The sequence below is a fragment of the Chenopodium album genome, chromosome 6 (assembly GCF_948465745.1).
Source record: "Chenopodium album chromosome 6, dcCheAlbu1.1, whole genome shotgun sequence".
Taxonomy (NCBI): Eukaryota; Viridiplantae; Streptophyta; class Magnoliopsida; order Caryophyllales; family Amaranthaceae; genus Chenopodium; species Chenopodium album.
The window spans coordinates 58030366-58050992 of NC_137839.1; positions in this window are offsets into that span (position 1 = coordinate 58030366).

The window sequence follows — 20627 nt, forward strand, 5'->3', positions numbered from 1 at the left end:
TAAATATGATTGCTATGATGCTTCCTATTTTCTTCCTAATGTTTATTCATGTTAGTATCATGTTAGGGTTAAAGATTTGATTTTTGTTGCTTAGTGACATGCTAGGGTTTGTTATTAATCTTGTTAGTATCATGCCTAGGATCTTGCTATGCTTTAACATGATTATGATTATTATGATTATGATTGATATTGTTATTATTATAATTATTATTCATGATGTTATTTATTTATTGCTTGATCACCTTTATTGTATGTTAAAGGGAATTGGTATTTGCAACCACGCTTAATAAGATAATTAATAATCTTGTTTAGGGTTAACTGTGATTATAATTCAAGTGATCGCCAATAATAGTTTGTGTGTGCATTAATATTCAACCAACATAGATAAACAGGTTTAGGGTTAATCCTATTGATTGTATGTTAGTCAGAAAGCGCACATGAATACGAGCAGAATAAAGTAGAGGCCTATTATTAGGGCATGTTCAATCTCTTTTAGGTTGGGTTTGTACCTTCATCCCCGAACCCTTATTTGGTTCATGACCTTATGGAGTTGACGATCTCTTGGATCGTTAAGGGGTGTAACCTTCATCCTATGAACGGTTTACAAGTTCCTTAAAAACTTGTTGGCGACTCTTTTGCTCTATCTTCTTCCCTATTGGACGCCACCGTACTTTAGTGTATGATCACAGTGGGGTTCAAGCTAGTGGGATTTTAAAGGCTTGAAATTATTCCCTATAGTTTTTGGCGACTCCACTGGGGAGGATTTCTATTTTAATTCCTGAATTTGTTTCGGCAATGATTTAGAATGAGTGGATGAGACTCGAAAAGTTCTAAGTATTTCATGTGCGTAATTTTGATTAACATTGTGGCATATGCATAAAAAGGTTCTCATTGGAAAGACCATCCGTAATGAGTCAAAAACATAGGATTTTTACACGTAGGAAATTTGAGAAATGTCTTTCACAACTAGGACTGAAATAACACCGCGCGAAACAGGATGATTTTATTGAGCACAGAAAGCTGCTGAGGCATGTGGGAAGTAGCGTCAGGGGCCAGAGCTTGGCGCCAAAATTTTAGCCGTAGCGCAAGACGCCAGTATTGGCGCCAGGCGCTACAGTTAAAAGTTGGCGCCAGTCTCTTTTTGCTGGCGCCAATTTCCCCCAATACCGAGCCAGAAATATGCGTTCTAATTTCGACCGGTTTTTCGTATTGTTTGCTCGATCCTGCTTCCTGATTGAATTTTTTCTCATTTTTCTGAAACCCATATGTGTTCTACATATGGACATAACCCTCTGGGAATTCATGCTCTATCTACCTGATTGAACGCTCCTGGCAACAAAGGGTACATCTGAGAGGTTGAATTCACCAAACCATGGAAGTGAGTTTTTCTAAAAAACTCGCGGTGTCCTATCCACACGCGTTAACCCTTCACGGTTAGGCTTCTACGCGGTGCATCTGGACAATTAACCATGGACCCTACTTGACTAAACCATATCCCGAACTTTAGAGAACTAGAGCCATGGTTAGGTTGCGAACTAAACCATATTGTGCCTACTTGACTAATTGTGCATTATTTGTTGTGCATATATATCCTATGCTCCTCTTAACCGTTTGTTGATTTGTGTTGAGATTATAATTGATGACTTAAAGAACTTTGCCTAATTAATTAATTAATTAATTAATTAATTTGAATCAACAAAATTGTTTCTTTTAATCGAAATTGACCTAGTACGACTTTAGGCATACCCCAGTTGACTAATAATACCGAAAACAGTCCCAGACCAAGGCTCCAATATTGGTGCCAAAATCTGAGCTGTAGCGCCACTGTATGGTGTGTAGCGCCAGACATTTACTAAAAAGTCTGGCGCCAACCACCATATTGTGACGCCAGTCCTGTCGCTTGGCCGACAGTTCGGATTATTTGTCGAGTCATCAGCTAATGTCTAATTAATCAGTTTCCTGCTTAATTCGGTTAATTTTGCTGACAATAATGCTTAATTGAATCAATGTTCGAGTTTAGGCACTAAGTCCCATGGTCTTACACAAGAGTCTTAACATGTCACCTACACTCACTAGTCTTAGCACACACTTTGAGTATACATCACCATGGCCATGTCTTAGGTTCATGCATGAGTCGGTCTTTTCCGTCATTTGAGTTGGGGGTACATTCTATTCCTAATTCTTCATATCCCTCCATCTAAATCTTCCTTCACATTCTTCCATCTTTCTTCACCTCATCCATCCATTGCATGTTGAATAAAGTTTGAGTCAAATAATTAACAATAAGTACCCCCAAATTCCTTTTCCACAGTACTTGGTCGAGGAGAGAAGGGCGATTAATCAAGGACAACCTCTTTATTCAAGTCTCACTTTTTGATAAACCGATTCGTCGAAAGAGGAAGGCTAAAAAGATAATGGCAACTCAAGAAGAAGTCAATGAGCTTAGGAACCAATTGGTTACCATGACTGAAACACTGAAGCTACTCACCCTCAAGGTTGATGATCCCGTGAAGCAACAACAGATGGATCTCATGCAAGAGAGTCTAAGCAAGCTATCTAGTGACTATAAATTTCAGGGCATGAGTTCGCAAGGGGTCTCGCTGGACAAAGAACTTCTTCCGCATAAGTTCAACGCCACTGACATCCCTAAATTCAAGGCAACAGACAACCCTTACTTCCATCTAAGAGCTTTTGAAACTATAATGAACATTAAGGGTATCGATAAGAAGGTTTTCCCCTCTCTGTTCCCACTATCTCTTGAAACCGTTTGCCAACAATGGTTCTTCTCCCTTGACAAGGAGAAAACCTCTACCTGGGAATCGATAGCAAACGCTTTCGTTGATAGGTACAAGTGCAATATTCAAGTTGAAACCGATCATAGACAACTTGAGATGCTAAGACAAAAAGAAAATGAAGGCTTTACTTCTTTCTTTAATAAATGGAGAGAAACTTCCGCCAAGATGATTGAGGTCCCCACCGAAAAAGAATCCGTGAGGATGTTTATCAAGAATCTCCAAGAAAAGTATTCAAAGCACTTAAAATATCAACACAACTTGAATACTTTCAAGGACGTCTATGACATAGGTATCGAGATCGAAGATGACCTCGCAAAGCAAAAAGCTACTAACAATAGCAACCACGGTGGCTGGAAAGGAAAGAAGAGCGACAATCCTTCTTCTTCCGAAAGCGCCCACTCTAGTAACAATGTTAGTACCTTTGACCATAATGATGTCTTAGCCGTGGACAATCAAGGATCTAAAAGGAAACCCAGGCGAGAGTTCACATCCATTGGAATGACCTACGATGCTGCTTTCAATCATCTCTATGATCGAGGATTAATCAAACCTATTGGCCCTACCGAGGATCCAACACCAGAAAATCGATCTTCGAGATGGAATCCAAATTCCTATTGCAAATACCATCGAGGAAACGGTCATACTACCGATCAATGCTACAGGTTTCAAAATCTCATTCAAGATCTCATAGAAGCAAATAAGATCCCATTGCCTCTAGCTAGCGAGAAGACTGGATGATGTCGGAGCAAACAACACAAGACAAGAGGCGAGCTTCAATGACAAGATTTCATGACCTCTTTTGTTTATTTCTTTTTCTTTTTTTTCCTTTCCCCAATAAGTCTAGCATAGGCACCTTTTATTTTCCTTTAGATTATTTTGTAGTTTTTTCTTTTCTTTTCCCTTTTTAATAAAATGAGCATTTATTTCCTTGCATATAATCATTTCATTAAAAAAAAAAAAAAAAAAAAAAATCCAAGTCGAATTAAGCACAAGGTATACCAATGATTTGAGGCACCCCTTGTAGCCACATCATATCTCCTTTCGCCCTTCAATTATACAATCCTTTCTTCATAAACCACTTTGAGCCTCGTCTAACGATAGACCCTTCTTTTTTCAACCTACATCTACCTAACCTTGGGATGGGATGGCGTGCAACTTATGCAATTCTAAAGAAAGCTTGAGCGAATTCAAAAGAAAGCAATAGAAAAAAATAAGCAATAATAAAAAACGAAAACAAGTGTACAAAAAGGTAAGTGTTCCAATGTCTTTGATATGAAAGTATCTTCGATAAGAACATGTCTCATATTGCGTCTCTTATCGAGTGCTCGGTACCGTGCCTGAGAAACATGAATGCCAAGTGAGTGATAGACCGCATGATCGAGATTGCCCACACTTATTAAAATAAAATAAATGCTAAAGCAAAAAGAGCTAAAAAAGAGTAGAAAACCTCAAGCATGAAAATACAAAGATTCAAAAGCGAAGTTGCACACCTTGGGGGCTTATCTAGGGTCTTGAGCCTTTATCCCCTTCTTCTTTAACCCTTTAGCCTAACCACGTTACAACCCTTAAAAAGACCTTTTTTTGAGGTATACACACTTGTGCGAGGTTCGGCTAGAGCTACGTTCGGCCTGATTCCTAACGGATACGTAGGCAACCTTACATCGAGGTGCGGCCGTAATAAACATGCATTCATATTCACATTCACACACTTGCACCATGATCATATCAAGGGATCTCCAATGCTCATCCCTATTCACTTAGAGCTAGACTTGGGGGCTTGATCCCTACATCATTAGCTTACCTAGCCTAAGAGTCACCACCATTTGACTCTTTTCGATAATATATTTTTCCACACACTTAGCTCTTGCGGCCTAACTTTAGTGTCACTATCACACACATCATGCATACATGACCAAATATATTTCCCTTAGGAACCCTTTGTCATGAAATCTTAACGCTGAAGCATGCTTTGTCAAAATCAATCATAATCATCATTGCATCACGAAGTATGAAGTGCTTAGCCTCCGTACCTAAGTTACCTAAATGCTTTCATCATTGAGTCAACCATTGAGATAGCCTAGGATGAATTAATCCTTGAACCTTGAGAGATAGTATCAAACAACATTTGACTAAGCTCATTCAACATGCATTCGAAAACTTCGATTCTTTCTTCGCGTCTTTCTTTTTCGGGAGAAAGTCGGTACCCTCCACAAAATTGACGGAAAATTTTTGCTTTTGCATTTTTCGAGTCGCACGATCACATTACAATGCACACACGAGTCATGTACACATTGAGTCATGTCGTGTCATATCACTTTGATTTGATTCTAACACATGTGTCATTTCACTTCGAGTCGAGTCAACCTCGAGTCAGTCAATCACATCGAGTCAAGTTTATACCTTGAGTTGTGTCAAGTCGATGAGTCAAGCAACATTAAGCCTTAGGTCAACCCTAAGATAATTAAAGAAATTGGCAAAGTTCTATAGTAAAAAATAAATACAGGTGCAGCAGAACAGGGAAGACCCTACTCCAATTCTTGGCGCCAGAGATATCTTAGCAACGACAGAGCTCGAAGCCTCTCAGAAAGGTGATTTTGACCTCATACAGCAATTTCGGGTTCCTTGGTACGCCAGTTAGCCCCTATAAGCAATTTGACATGATTAGTAGTCGGCTCGATTACAATCGTAGTAAGTGATTGACCTGACAAAAGATCGTCTCACTTAGCTTAAGCGCCTAAGTATTGGCTCATCACAAGCACCAAAGCATCGGTCCAAAAGAAAGCACTTAAACGACAATATTTCCAAATATGGATTGTCGTGCATTCTTATTAAACGACAAAGTTTTCCAAAAATTGGATTGTCATCCCCAACTGACAATATTTCCAAAAATGGATTGTCGCGCATTCTTCTTAAACGACAATTTTTCCAAGATTGGATTGTCATCTCTGGCAAAGTTTCCAAGCGTGGATTGTCGTGCTCCTTCTTTTTTTGGCAAGTTTTTCCAAGTTCGGATTGTCATACATTCATAGATCGCTGGCAAGTTTTCCAAGATTGGATTTTCATACACCCAGTTCCCTATGGCAAAATTTCCTAAAGGATTGTCGTACGTTTCTACTCATCATAAATTTCGGCAAAAGTTCCTCAACGTGGATTTTCATTCATTTCAGTAAGTGGCAAATTTTCCCGAAGTGGATTGTCGGTCGACTCTTTTTTGCAAATGTTCCAAGACGCGGATTGTCAATAGTGGCAATATTTTCCCAAAAGGATTGTCGCACAGCGTTGGAAAATTTCCAAGGTGGATTGCTTTTAAGAGTTATATTCCAAGATGTGGATTGTCGATCGTAGAAAAGTTCTTATGAAAGATTGTTACGAAGCATTGGCAACTTTTCCAAAAATTGGATTTTGGCAAATTTTCCGAGGTACGGATTGTCGCTTCATCGTGACAACATTTCCAAGGATGGATTGTTACGAAGCATTGACAACTTTCCCTTCATCGGATTGTCATACATCATACAAGAGTTGTGTTGGCAACTATTCCCAAAGAAAAGAGAATTGTCATCACAGCAAAAGCACCGACATACTGGTTCTCAAGCAGCAAAGCGCCGACGTACTGGCATAGCAAATATTAAAAAGCAGTGATCTTTTCGAAGACTATCACAGCGGGAAAAAGAAGCTCTTTGTTCAGAGACAAGTGAACATCGAAACAGCAAGGTGGCGTTCTTTAGATTGTGGAGAGTTGTCACAAACAACTGAGAATTATTTCAAGAGAAATAATTTTCGATGATATTCCCTTGGACGTGGAATATTATCACAGCGGAGGGGGATAGTTTCAGGCGAAGCAATCTTCTAATTTGAAAGCAGTTACAGGCGTAGCAGTTTTCAAGTGGGATGTCGTTCTCTAGCTTGCAGGAGGTCATCAAAGCAAATCGGTTACTTTCAGAGACGTGTGCTCGACGGTGCAAGATACGCGTTTCTTAACTCGTTTATCTGTTTAACTAATGCTAGTTCTGCAGGTATCGGCGTTACAAGATTGATTTAGGATCGCAGAACGTTCTGAATCATTCTCCGTCCCTATCGATACTTTGACTTTCGTTTTCGAAACTTGCGTTTCTCCAAACTCAGTCAAAGTGGGGGCTTCTGTAGACACCCATTTGTGTCTCCCCAAAACCAAACCCAGTGATGAGTGCCTTTCACGTCGAATCATAATCGAATGAAACGAAAGTGTGGAAAGTCTAGTGTTGCGGAAAGTTTTATTTCTTTTTCTCTTCTTCCTGTTTTTGAAAACTTTATTTTAAAGAAAACAGCCAATCCATTTTGGTTGGTCCATGATATGGGTCCAATAGTGGTGTAGTTGGATGGGGTTTGCAAAGACCTTTCCAACGACATATTATAAGCCCAATTCCGATGAATATTGAGGAAGTTATGGCCAATTTACTAAACTGGGCCCGGTTTGAGCTTTAAGTACGGCCTAATGATCTAGGGGAGGGCCTAATATAATTTATCATTCCTAATGTAATTAGGAATGGTTTTAGTCTTCTAGAACATTCTAGAAGGTCTTTTCATTCTTAATTCAATTAGGACTCTTCAGAGTTTTAATCAAGATCAAATAGCATTTTCGATTGAAATTATATTATTTTATCTTCCAGTACGGTAAACTTATCAGATTTTCGAAAACGCGTTGAAATCCAGTTTGGCGTCCAACCCCAGGCCTTGGTGCCTGGAACCAGGCTTGGCGCCAGACGCTAGCCATTGGCGCCTGGCGCTAGCCACTGGTGCCTGGCGCCAGTTAGCCAGGGTTGGCGCCAATGTTGTTTTGCGATCTTCAGACTCTGTTTTGTTAAATTATCTTTTTTGGATGATTTTCTCTATAAATATCGTATCTATATAGACCAAAAACAATGATTAAGTCCTTTCTGCGTAAACCCTTCACGCGTTTTATCTCCCATAACCTAATTATTTCCCGCGCCACTCTGTTTTTCTCCGTGTCACGGGAGTTTGCCCCGTCTGACGGTGCCTGGCACCGTGTCGCGGTGCTATTTTTTAGGGTTTTTATCTTTTTAGGGTTCTGTGTGTTCCCTCTACTCATTTTCCCTATAAATACCCCCTCATTTCTGATGTACGGGGCATGAATTAACTCTCTTTTTCTCTCTTCTATGCTCTAGCCTAAACACTAGCCTACCCTTCTTCTTTCAAAATTCTCTCTTCAAGCGCTCCAAGGAGTCCATACTTTACTCGAGGTTCTGTACTTAAGCCAAGGCGTAAAAGGTAGAACTGTTTAAGGGTTTGGTCCCAAATCAACTCTATTTAATTTAGTTATTATTTTTCCTTGAAGTTACTAACGCGTTTATCATTATATAGTTGCAAGCAAACAGAATCAAAGTAAGAATTATGTTCCTTTTATTTCTATTATTTTTCTAACGATTTTATATTGTTGGATTTATTGTTAAATTGCTTTCAATATTAATGTTTATTTATTATATTTATTGATCACCATATTGCATGTTAAAGGGAATATGTAATTGAAAATCACGCATAATAAGATAATTTGGACGACCGGTTTAGGTTCCTTTTTAATCTTGTTGTTTAATCAAATGATTACGATATTTTAGAATTATGTGTTGCATTAATATTAAACCAATTTAGCATAATAATAGTTTGAAGCAAATTGAATATTTTGTTTGTATGCCTTTGAGATCGCAGGAATCACTTTTCACAATAAGAATCGAGTAGAGGCCAATACGGGCGAATGTGACTCCATGACTCACTTTGTACCATCATCCTCGATCCTCCTTTCGTGGTTCTGAACCATATGGAGTTAGTAATCTCATGGATTATGAATGGGGTGTAACCTTCACGGGTCAATCGTTGTTGCCTATCGTTGTCCCTTTTTTCGTGGTTGCCTTTTATGATCCGTGAACAGTTTACAAGTTCCTTAAAAACTTGTTGGTGACTCCCTACTTTCCTTGTCCCTAATCGTATGCATCATGACACTATTATTAGCAATTGAAGAATGACACATTGAACTCCAATTTCTATTGGTAATTCTTCAATTATCTCCGTATGCATCATGACACTATTATTAGCAATTCTAACTTGCATAGGATTTTTAGCCTTTTTCCAAAAGAATTATGGAAATAATGACTTCTTTCCAAAACATGTAGAACAACTAGTATCAATATATGCACATAATTTTTATATTTATTATAATCCTCAATGCATATATTAATTGGAATATAGATGCTATTAGGATTAGTACGGGATATTTCATTACAACCTTCCATTTGCATAATAACTTCATCTTCATATACTGGTTCACTCACAGTTTTGGTTTTTTTATCCAATTACCTTCCTTTTATCAATAGAATTATTTGGATCTTCATTTAACTCGTAATTAGAATATGATCCCATATCAATACTATGTCTTGCTGGTTGTTTTAAGGCCTTTTTACTTTCATATTTTTCATTTAGTTTCTTTAGTAGAACTAATATTTCTTCTTCATCCTCTTCTGGCTTTTCATCACCTTGTTTTTTCATTCTTATTATTGTTGAATTTTGTCTACTTAGACTTGGTGATAGACTCAGATTTCTTTGTATTTTAGGTTTTGTATTCATTCCAATATGAAGTAATCCGGATTCATCAATTAACACCTGTAGACACCCATTTGTGTCTCCCCAAAACCAAACCCGGTGATGAGTGCCTTTCACGTCGAATCATAATCGAATGAAACGAAAGTGTGGAAAGGTCTAGTGTTGCGGAAAGTTTTATTTCTTTTTCTCTTCTCCCTGTTTTTTGAAAACTTTATTTTAAGAAAACAGCCAATCCAGTTTGGTTGGTCCATTATATGGGTCCAATAGTGGTGTAGTTGGATGAGGCTTGCAAAGACCTTTCCAACGATATATTATAAGCCCAATTCCGATGAATATTGAGGAAGTTATGGCCAATTTACTAAACTGGGCCCGGTTTGAGCTTTAAGTACGACCCTATGATTTAGGGGAGGGCCTAATATAATTTATCATTCCTAATGCAATTAGGAATGGTTTTAGTCTTCTAGAACATTCTAGAAGGTCTTTATCATTCCTGATTCAATTAGGACTCTTTAGAGTTTTAATCAAGATCAAATAGCATTTTCGATTGAAATTATATCATTTTATCTTCCAGTACGGGAAATTTATCAGATTTTCGAAAACGCGTGGAAAATCAGTTTGGCGTCCAACCCCAGGCCTTAGCGCCTGGAACCAGGATTGGCGCTAGGCGCTAGCCATTGGCGCCTGACGCTAGCCACTGGTCCTGGCGCCAACTAGCCAGGGCTGGCGCCAAGGTTGTTTTTCGATCTTCAGACTCTGTTTTGTTAAATTATCTTTTTTGGATGATTTTCTCTATAAATATCGTATCAAAAACTCCGTTTTCATTCACCAAGAATCATCAATTCTCTAATTCTCTCATCATCAACTCTCTTCATTCACAAATCATTCATTTTCTTCATCAATTCATTCATTCATCTTTCATTCATCAACTTTCAATAATATTAATTCTTTAGAATAAATATTCTTTCTTGCTTTCTAATACAAAATTCCGCATTCACAAGATCTTGATACACCTAGCCATATTCGAAGTTGCCTTCGCCCTAGACGTGAAAGGTTTAATTTTTGAGGGTTTGGTCCCAAATCTCTATTTCAATTATTTAATTTAATTGTTTGATTATTATTTTCCTTGAAGTTACTAACGTGTGTATTTTGTTATTAGAAAGAGGTACGAGGCATCCAAGTAAGTACTTTAATGGTTTAATTGATATTATGATGTAGAAATCATGTTTACATTGTTATTATAATTCCTAGTATCATGTCTAGGGTAAATTTAATATCAAGTATGATTAAAAGTACGATGCTTCCTATGTTCTTCCTAATATTAATTCATGTTAGTATCATGTTAGGGCTAAATATTTGATTTTTAATGTTTAGTGACATGCTAGGGTTTGTTATTAATCTTGTTAGTATCATGCCTAGGATCTTGCTATGCTTTAACATGAACATGATAATTATTTTATTTATGGTGCTATTATTATTATTTATTATTATTATTAATGATGTTGATCTTTGATTATGTTGCTTGATATATTTTTATTATTTATTGCTTGATCACCTTTTATTGCATGTTAAAGGGAATTGGTATTTGCAATCACGCTTAATAAGATATTTAATAATCTTGTTAGGTTAATTGTGATTATAATTCAAGTGATCGCCAATAATAGTTTATTTGTGCATTAATATTCAACCAACATAGATTAAACAGGTTTAGGGTTAATCCTATTGATTGTATGTTAGTCAGAAAGCGCACATGAATACGAACAGAATAAAGTAGAGGCCTATTATTAGGGCAGGTTCAATCTCTTTTAGGTTGGGTTTGTACCTTCATCCCCGAACCCTTATTTGGTTCATGACCTTATGGAGTTGACGATCTCTTGGATCGTTAAGGGGTGTAACCTTCATCCTATGAACGGTTTACAAGTTCCTTAAAAACTTGTTGGCGACTCTTTTGCTCTATCTTCTTCCCTTTTGGACGCCACCGTACTTTAGTGTATGATCACAGTGGGGTTCAAGCTAGTGGGATTTTAAAGGCTTGAAATTATTCCCTATAGTTTTTGGCGACTCCACTGGGGAGGATTTCTATTTTAATTCCTGAATTTGTTTCGGCAATGATTTAGAATGAGTGGATGAGACTTGAAAAGTTCTAAGTATTTCATGTGCGTAATTTTGATTAACATTATTGTCATATGCATAAAAAGGTTCTCATTGGAAAGACCATCCGTAATGAGTCAAAAACATAAGGATTTTACATGTAGGAAATTTGAGAAATGTCTTTCACAACTAGGACTGAAATAGCACCACGCGAAACTGGATGATTTTATTGAGCACAGAAAGCTGCTGAGGCATGTGGGAAGTAGAGTCAGGGGCCAGAGCTTGGCGCCAAACTTTTAGCCGTAGCGCCAGACGCCAGTATTGGCGCCAGGCGCTACAGTTAAAAGTTGGCGCCAGTCTCTGTTTGCTAGCGCCAATTTCCCCCAATACCGAGCCAGAAATATGCGTTCTAATTTCGACCGGTTTTTCGTATTGTTTGCTCGATCCTACTTCCTGATTGAATTTTTTCTCACTTTTCTGATACCTATATGTGTTCTACATATGGACATAACCCTCTGGGAATTCATGCTCTATCTACCCCATTGAACGCTCCTGGCAACAAAGGGTACATCTGAGAGGTTGAGTTCACCAAACCATGGAAGTGAGTTTTTTCTAAAAACTCGCGGTGTCCTATCCACACGCGTTAACCCTTCACGGTTAGGCTTCTACGCGGTGCATCTGGACAATTAACCATGGACCCTATTTGACTAAACCATATCCCGAACTTTAGAGAACTAGAGCCATGGTTAGGTTGCGAACTCATTGCATCATATTGTGCCTACTTGACTACTTGTGCATTATTTGTTGTGCACATATATTCTATGCTCCTCTTAACCGTTTGTTGATTTGTGTTGAGATTAAAATTAATGACTTAAAGAACTTTGCCTAATTAATTAATTAATTAATTAATTTGAGTCAATAAAGTTTTTTTTTTTTTCGGAATTGACCTAGTACGACTTTAGGCATACCCCAGTTGACTAATAATACCGAAAACAGTCCCAGACCGAGGCTCCAATATTGGCGCCAAAGTCTGAGCTGTAGCGCCACTGTATGGTGTGTAGCGCCAGACATTTACTAAAACGTCTGGCGCCAATCACCATATTGTGACGCCAGTTCTGTCGCTTGGCCGACAGTTCGGATTATTTGTCGAGTCATCACCTAATGTCTAATTAGTCGGTTTTCTGTTTAATTCGATTAACTTTGCTGATTATAATGCTTAATTAAATTAATGTTCGAGTCTAGACACTAAGTCCCATGGTCTTACACAAGAGTCCAAGCATGTCACTTACACTCCATACACACACCAATACACATGTCTTGACCATGATTAAGAGAGTCTTGTGTGCGCGCCTCTTTTCGTCTTTTTTTTAGGGGGGTAAGTCGGATATTAATCCTCCAATAAATAATAATACTTAGTTCCCTAAACACATGTACATTATTGCTCCCTAAAAATATGCATATACTTTTTTAAAAAAAAAATAAAAACCATAAAGTCAAATTGATTCGAGTCAAGTAACTAAAACGCAAATTGGCTTAATTTACAGCGCGTGGTCAAGAAAGGAAGGACGATTAATCAAAGATAACCTCTTCGTACAAGTCCAACTTTTCGACAAACCTATAGCCCGCAAGAGGAAAGCAAGAGTCATAATGGAAACTCAAGAAGAAGTCAATGATCTCAAGAACCGACTGGCTACTGTAACTGAGACACTGAAGCTTCTCGCACTCAAGATCGAGGATCCCGTGAAGCAACAAAAAATGGACCTCATGCAAGAGAGCCTAAGCAAGTTGTCCAGCGACTACAAGTTTCAAGAACTCACATCCCAAGGGGTCTCGGTGGATAAAGATCTTCTTCCGCAGAAGTTCAGTGCCAACGACATCCCAAAATTTAGGGCAATCGACAACCCCTACTTCCATCTAAGAGCATTTGAAACAATAATGAGTATCAAGGGTATCGATAAGAAAGTCTTCCCTTCCCTGTTCTCACTATCTCTCGAGACCGTTTGCCAATAATGGTTCTTTTCTCTTAAAAAGAAAAGACCTCTACCTGGGAATCCATAGCAAACGCTTTCGTTGATAGGTACAAGTGCAACATTCAAGTCGAAACTGACCATAGAGAACTTGAAATCCTCAAACAGAAGGAGAACGAAGGCTTCACTGCTTTCTTTAACAAGTGGAGAGAAACCTCAGCTAAAATGATCGAGGTACCGAGTGAAAAAGAGTCTGTGAGACTGTTCATTAAAAACCTCCAAGAAAAATATTCAAAAAATCTTAAATATCAAAATAACCTTCATACTTTTAAGGCTGTTTATGATATTGGGATTAATATTGAAGATGACTTGGCTAAATCTAAAGCTGCCAACAATAGCTCCAACAGTGGCTGGAAAGGACAGAAGAGCGACAATCCTTCTTCTTCCAAAACCGCCCACTCAAATAATGTTAGCACCTTTAATCTAAGAGAAGTCCTCGCCATGAACAACCAAGGACAAAAGAAACCATTTAGGAGAAACTTCACTCCTATTGGCATGAGTTATCACCCCGCATTTGACCGATTAAATGCAAAAGGTCTTATAACTCCCATTGGACCATTTGGGGATCCACCAGTTGAGAAGAGGTCGCCTAACTGGAACCCCAACGCACATTGCAAATATCACCAAGGCAGGGGCCATTCTACTGAAAGCTGTTAGAAGCTATCCAAGACCTAATTGACAGTAACAAGCTTCCATTGCCCCCTGCCAGTAAGAAGCCGAGTATTGACAATGCACCTCTAGCTCATACTTTGGCTATCTCCGATGAAGAAAGCGAAGTTGACCCTTCATCTCTTATTAAGCCTGTCAAAGCAACCAATGTCGAAGAAGAAGAAGAAGAGATCTTTTTCAATGTCAAAGATAACCTTCCAGAACCAGCAAATGAGGTAGACATACGGTTGCTCACACTGTTTATGAGGGAGACATCGCAACTGTTACGTGAAACTCTTAAAATTATGAACGAACTTCACAAGAAATATGATGAACTTCCATGTCCAAAGGAAGAACCTAAGAGAGAATTCACACCAGTGAAAACGACTTATGAGGCAAAGTACTTTCCCTTACAAGTCACCGAAAGACCCAAGAAGAGCAATAAAGTTTATACTCCAATTGGGATCCCGTATGCACAAATGTTTGAAATGCTCTCCGAGAGTGGCAAGGTCAAACCTCTCGAACCGAGACCATTTGAATCATTAAAAAGGACAGATAAATATTACTGTCAGTACCATCAGTCAGGAGGACACACCCTAGAAAACTGCTTCAAGTTCAAGGATTTGGTGCAGAAAATGATTGATAAAAAGGAATTAGTCCAAGTTCAACAAGAAGAGGACATAACTGTTAATGGACTATGGGACAGTGATGAAGAAGATGTCTACCTAAAAGACATAGTAGGACCTTCACCTTCTGTATCATACACCACAGACGACATTTGGGCTGAAGAAGATTCATCAATAGACGTCCTCACAAGATCCGGGAGAATGCAACCTCCCGTTTCAACACAACCTATGCCTACTGTACAACAAGTTCCCATACCTATCATCAAAGACAATGACATCGTTAAACAATTCAAGAAGACAAAAGTTGAGATGAATGTATGGAAGCTTCTGGCAACATCTCGAGAACATAGGTTGGCTGTGATGAATGCCTTGGATAAAATCGGGATAGATTCTGACACCACTCCTGAGGGACTAGCTAACTTCCTCACGAGTGACCTCCCTAGTCCAATTAATCTAATCACCTTCTCTGATAAAGATCTACCCCCAGAAGGTGACAAACACTACAAGGCGTTAAACCTCATGGTAGTCTGTAAAAGGATGAATGTTCCCATGACTCTTGCAGACAATGGATCGGCTATCAATGTCTGTCCACTTAGGACTGCGAGGATGCTCGGCATAAGGGATGAGGATTTAACTCCGTCTACACAAGGAATAAGAGCTTACGATAATACTCGTCGTCAAGCTCTTGGCAAAATAACCCTAAATGTGACGGTAGGAGCAATAGAACATGCTACTACTTTTCAAGTGGTAGACATCAAAGCCTCATTCAATCTGTTATTAGGACGCCCTTGGCTCCATGATCTAAAGGCCGTCCCTTCATCTCTCCACCAACAAGTGAAAGCCATAGTTGGAGGAATCCCAATCACTATTGATGCTTCGTCGATGAGGATCAAATCAATAGAAAATCCAATCATCAACGTAGAGCACGACGAAGATGACGAAGACCTATGGGGCTTTAACGAAGAAGTCTCCTTAATCCAAGAGGATGAAAGGACATCTCTTTGCCACGAACTCCATTCCAACATGATTATCAACACTATGCTGAAGAAACAAGGACACTTCCCTGGGATGACCTTAGGAAAAAAGAAGGGGATAGCAAAATCGGTGGAGTCACCTGGCCTCCCTAAACTAGATACTTTCGGACTTGGTTTCGAACCGACTCGGAAAGATCTCAAGCGAGCCCAGGACAAGTTGAAAGCATGTAGGGCCGCTCGCATTCAAAAGAAAGCAATTCCAATGGATCAGTACCCTCTTACGCTTAATGGTCAGTTTATAAAAGAAGGAGAAGACTATCCATGCCATGAATTTCCCGAACCATTTGTTGTAAATGGCATACGACAACCAGGATTCGAGATTTTCTTAGATTGCTATTTCACTGATGAAATCCCAACTCCCGTCCATAAGGAGAAAGCACCCCCATGCTTTTACTTTAACGTCATGGGATTACTGTTTGGGCGAGAAAAGAATGAGCCAGTTTATGAGGAAGATAACTCCTCACTCATTCAAACGGTCCTACAAAGTGAGAACTTTGACCCCTCGAAGCTAATTACTCCAGCTGAAGGATCACTGCAAGGGTGGCGCAAGACTATCAAGGTGACTACTCCAGGTGGAAGGAAGATATCAATCACGACAAGGCAAGGGCCGATGTTTGAAGAATCGTCAGAGTCAGAGTTAGAGTTAGAGTCTGAGTCAGAGTCTTTCCCTTTAGAATCTTCTAAGTCTTTAGCTATAATGCCTCCCCTTCCTGTTTCTTCTCCTAGGATAGTTAGTGATCCAGTCCCTGAGGACATATCACTCTTTGATGTAATGATCTTAGAGTATAATAATATCTCTCATTCTCCTTACTCCTCGTGTTCTTCTCTAACCCAAGATGACGAACATTGCTTAGCTAACGATGAAAAAGATAAAAAAATTATTAAAGCAATGGAAACACTTGAAAAGAAAACACCAGTAATTGAAGAGACTAAAACAGTTGACATCTCAAATGATTCAACTCATAAAAGAGAAGTTAAAATCGGACTAACATTGAATAAACAAGAAAGAACCGATTTAATTAACTTGCTTAAAGAATTTATCGATGTATTTGCTTGGTCATATGAAGATATGCCAGGCATTAACAGAGAAATAGCTCAACACATTATACCATTAATTCCAGGAATGAAACCTGTAAAACAAAAGTTGTGTCGAATGAAACCCGACGTAGCACTTAAAATAAAAGAAGAAGTTCAAAAACAAATAACTGCAGGTTTCATCAAGGTATCCAAATACCCCGAATGGGTCGCCAACGTCGTCCCAGTTCCAAACAAAGACGGAAGGGTAAGGATGTGTGTCGACTATCGAGATCTAAATAAGGCAAGTCCAAAGGACGACTTCCCTTTGCCACACATCGATATTCTGGTAGACAACACGGCAAATCACGCGCTTCTCTCATTCATGGACGGATATGCAGGGTACAATCAGATTCTCATGGCGGAAGAACACATGGAGAAAACGACCTTTATCACACCATGGGGCACTTACTGTTACACGGTAATGCCATTTGGGTTGAAAAACGCAGGTGCTACTTACCAACGTGCAGCAACTGCCTTACTCCATGACATGATGCACAAAGAAGTTGAAGTATATGTCGACGACATGATTGTGAAATCAAAGGACCGTCCAGGCCATCAAGTAGCCTTAAGGAAATTTTTCGAAAGGCTAAGAAAATACAATATGAGGTTGAATCCATCAAAATGTGCTTTTGGAGTCACCTCAGGCAAGCTCTTGGGATACGTCATAAGCTCTAGAGGAATAGAGATAGATCCAACCAAGATTAAAGCAATCATGTTGATGCCACCGCCCAAGACTGAGAAACAGATCCGAGGATTCATTGGCCGGTTGCAATACATAAGTAGGTTCATATCAAAACTGACAACGATATGTGAACCAATCTTCAAAAAGCTCAAGAAGAATGTACCAGTAATATGGGACGATGAGTGTCAAAAAGCCTTTGATTGGATCAAAGCCTATCTCGCAAATCCTCCCGTATTAGCGCCAGCACTTCTCGAAATACCTCTTAGGTTATATTTGACGGTTACCAAAGAGACAATGGGAGCCATGCTAGCACAAGAGGTAGAAAACAAAGAGAATGCAATCTATTACTTAATTAAGAAGATGCTCAAATACGAAACACGCTATACACCACTCGAGAAATTGTGCCTCGCTTTGGTGTGGGCCACAACTAAGTTGAGACACTACATGTTGGTGCATACCGTTTTCGTAGTATCCCGATTAGATCCACTCAAATACTTGTTCGAGAAATCAACACTCAATGGACGTATTTCAAGATGGATAGTCAACTTAGCCCAGTTCGATGTGCGGTTTATGCCACAAAAAGCTATTAAAGGATCCGTGGTGTCAGACTTTCTGGCAGATTTTCCAATAGAAGACTCGACACCAATACAGGACAATGAATTTCCAGATGAAGATTTGATGGTCACCGAAGATGATACTTGGACCTTGTATTTCGATGGAGCCTCAAACCAAAAGGGATGTGGCGTCGGAGTGCTACTAGTATCACCTAAAGAAGAACACGTCCCAATCTCAATAAAGCTTGATTTCGACGTTACCAACAACGCTGCTGAATATGAAGCATGTGTGGTAGGCCTTGAAACAGCCCTGGCATTGGGAGTAAAGAAGTTAAGGATATTCGGAGACTCTTCTCTGATTATCAATCAAATATCTAAAAGGTGGAAAGTAAGGAGCGAAAGCCTAGCCCCTTACCAAACTTATCTGGAAACTCTTACCGACCAGTTAGAGAAGGTAGAATACACATATCTACCTAGAGAAGAAAACCAATTTGCTGATGCCTTGGCAAGATTAGCCTCAATGGTTAGGATTCCCACGGATATCGAGCAAATGCCTCTAACTATCGAAAAAAGGCACAAACCAGCATATATACAGGCTATAGAAGACGACGACCCAGTCCAAGACGAAGATGAAGAACAAGAAGAAGAACCATGGTACACAGACATTCTCAATTATGTCACCAATGGAGAATACCCTCCTCAGGCTGACAAAAGAGCAAAACGAGCCTTGAGACTTTTGGCTTCTCAGTATGTATTCATAGACAACGAGCTACATAAAAGGGTACCTAAAGGTCGAGCTCTCCTATGTGTAGGAAAGGTGGATGCACAAAGAATAATGAGAATGGTCCACGAAGGAATATGTGGAACTCATGTAAATGGCAAAATGTTAGTCCGGAAAAATAATGCGAGAAGGGTATTATTGGACTACCATGAATAGGGACTGCCATCAATACGTGAAAAGATGTCCTAAGTGTCAAATTTATGCCAATTTACAACACGTTCCTCCATCTTTGCTCTACACCTACACATCACCATGGCAATTTTCTACATGGGGAATTGATATAATTGGCAAGATCACTCCCCCAGGGACAGGAGGCCACGAATTTATTCTAGTAGCAATTGATTACTTTACGAAGTGGGTTGAAGCGCAATCATATGCTAAACTCACTGCAAAACATGTAGCACTCTTTATCGAGAGAAATATCATTTGTCGATATGGAGTCCCACATGAAATGATAAGTGACAATGGAACTCACTTTCAAGCCGAATGTGAAGAATTGCTACATAAATATGGTATCCAACATCATCATTTGTCCCCTTATAGACCTCATGCAAACGGAGCAGTTGAGGCAGCTAATAAGAATTTAAAGACTATCATCGAGAAAATGACAGAAAATTATAAGGATTGGCCTGGCAAGCTTCACTTTGCACTGTGGGGTTATCGCACGTCAATCCGTACGTCAACAGGAAATACACCATTTTCTTTGGTATATGGAATGGATGCCGTACAACCTGTCAAACTAGAAATACCATCTCTACGCATTGCGCTAGAGAGTAAACTTGATGAAGTCGAATGGACTAGGGCACGATATGAAGAATTGATCCTACTCGACGAAAAACGACTAGAAGCTCTGCATCACACTCAGTGCTATCAAACTCGTATGGCTAGACATTTTAATAAGAAGGTCAAGACAAGAAATATCAAAGTAGGAGATTTGGTATTAAAAGCGCTAAGGAAAAATGTTTTAGATCCAAGGGGAAAGTTTAGACCTAATTGGTCTGGCCCCTACATTGTCAAAACAATCCTGTCAGGTGGTGCAGCAAAGTTAACTGATATGGATGGCAATGAATTCTCAAACATGACCAATCTTGACCAACTTAAAAAATACTACCCATAATTACTTGAGTAGGACACTCAAGAGAGCTACGTTCGGCCTGATTCCTTAGGAAAGGATACGTAGGCAACCCTTTACGGTGTGGCCACTTTATTATTCGACATCTCCGCGTTCCAGAATCAACAAAAAGTTAACAAGAAGTCGTCAAGCTACTGGCGTCGCTGAACAGAGTCTGGCGCCAGAAACAGGTCATTGGCGCCAGCCGATGGTATTGGCGCCTAGCGCCAAACCTCAATAGCTGGCGCCAAACTGTAATTACTAACGCCAATTCAGTCATAAAATCTGGGCGAATTTCGGTGTTTTTTGGAAAATTTTCGACTTCCGTACTCGAAAGATTTCTGGAAAATTAATTTTTTTCGGTTTTTCAGTGCTTTAATAAAATAAATTTAAAGTAAAAATTTAATTGAAAGCTGAAATTTCATTAATAAATAAAATTACATTGTTAATGGAATTTAAATAAGGCTGAAATAAATTAACTTTAAATAAAAATTAACAATCTAATAAATCTAAACCTTAGCAATGTTCTAATCTTTCTTCTCCTTCTTTGCTCTTTTCCAATTCTTTTCTGTTTCCTCCTCTTCATCCATTACTTTAGCTAGTAGGCATCCTTTAG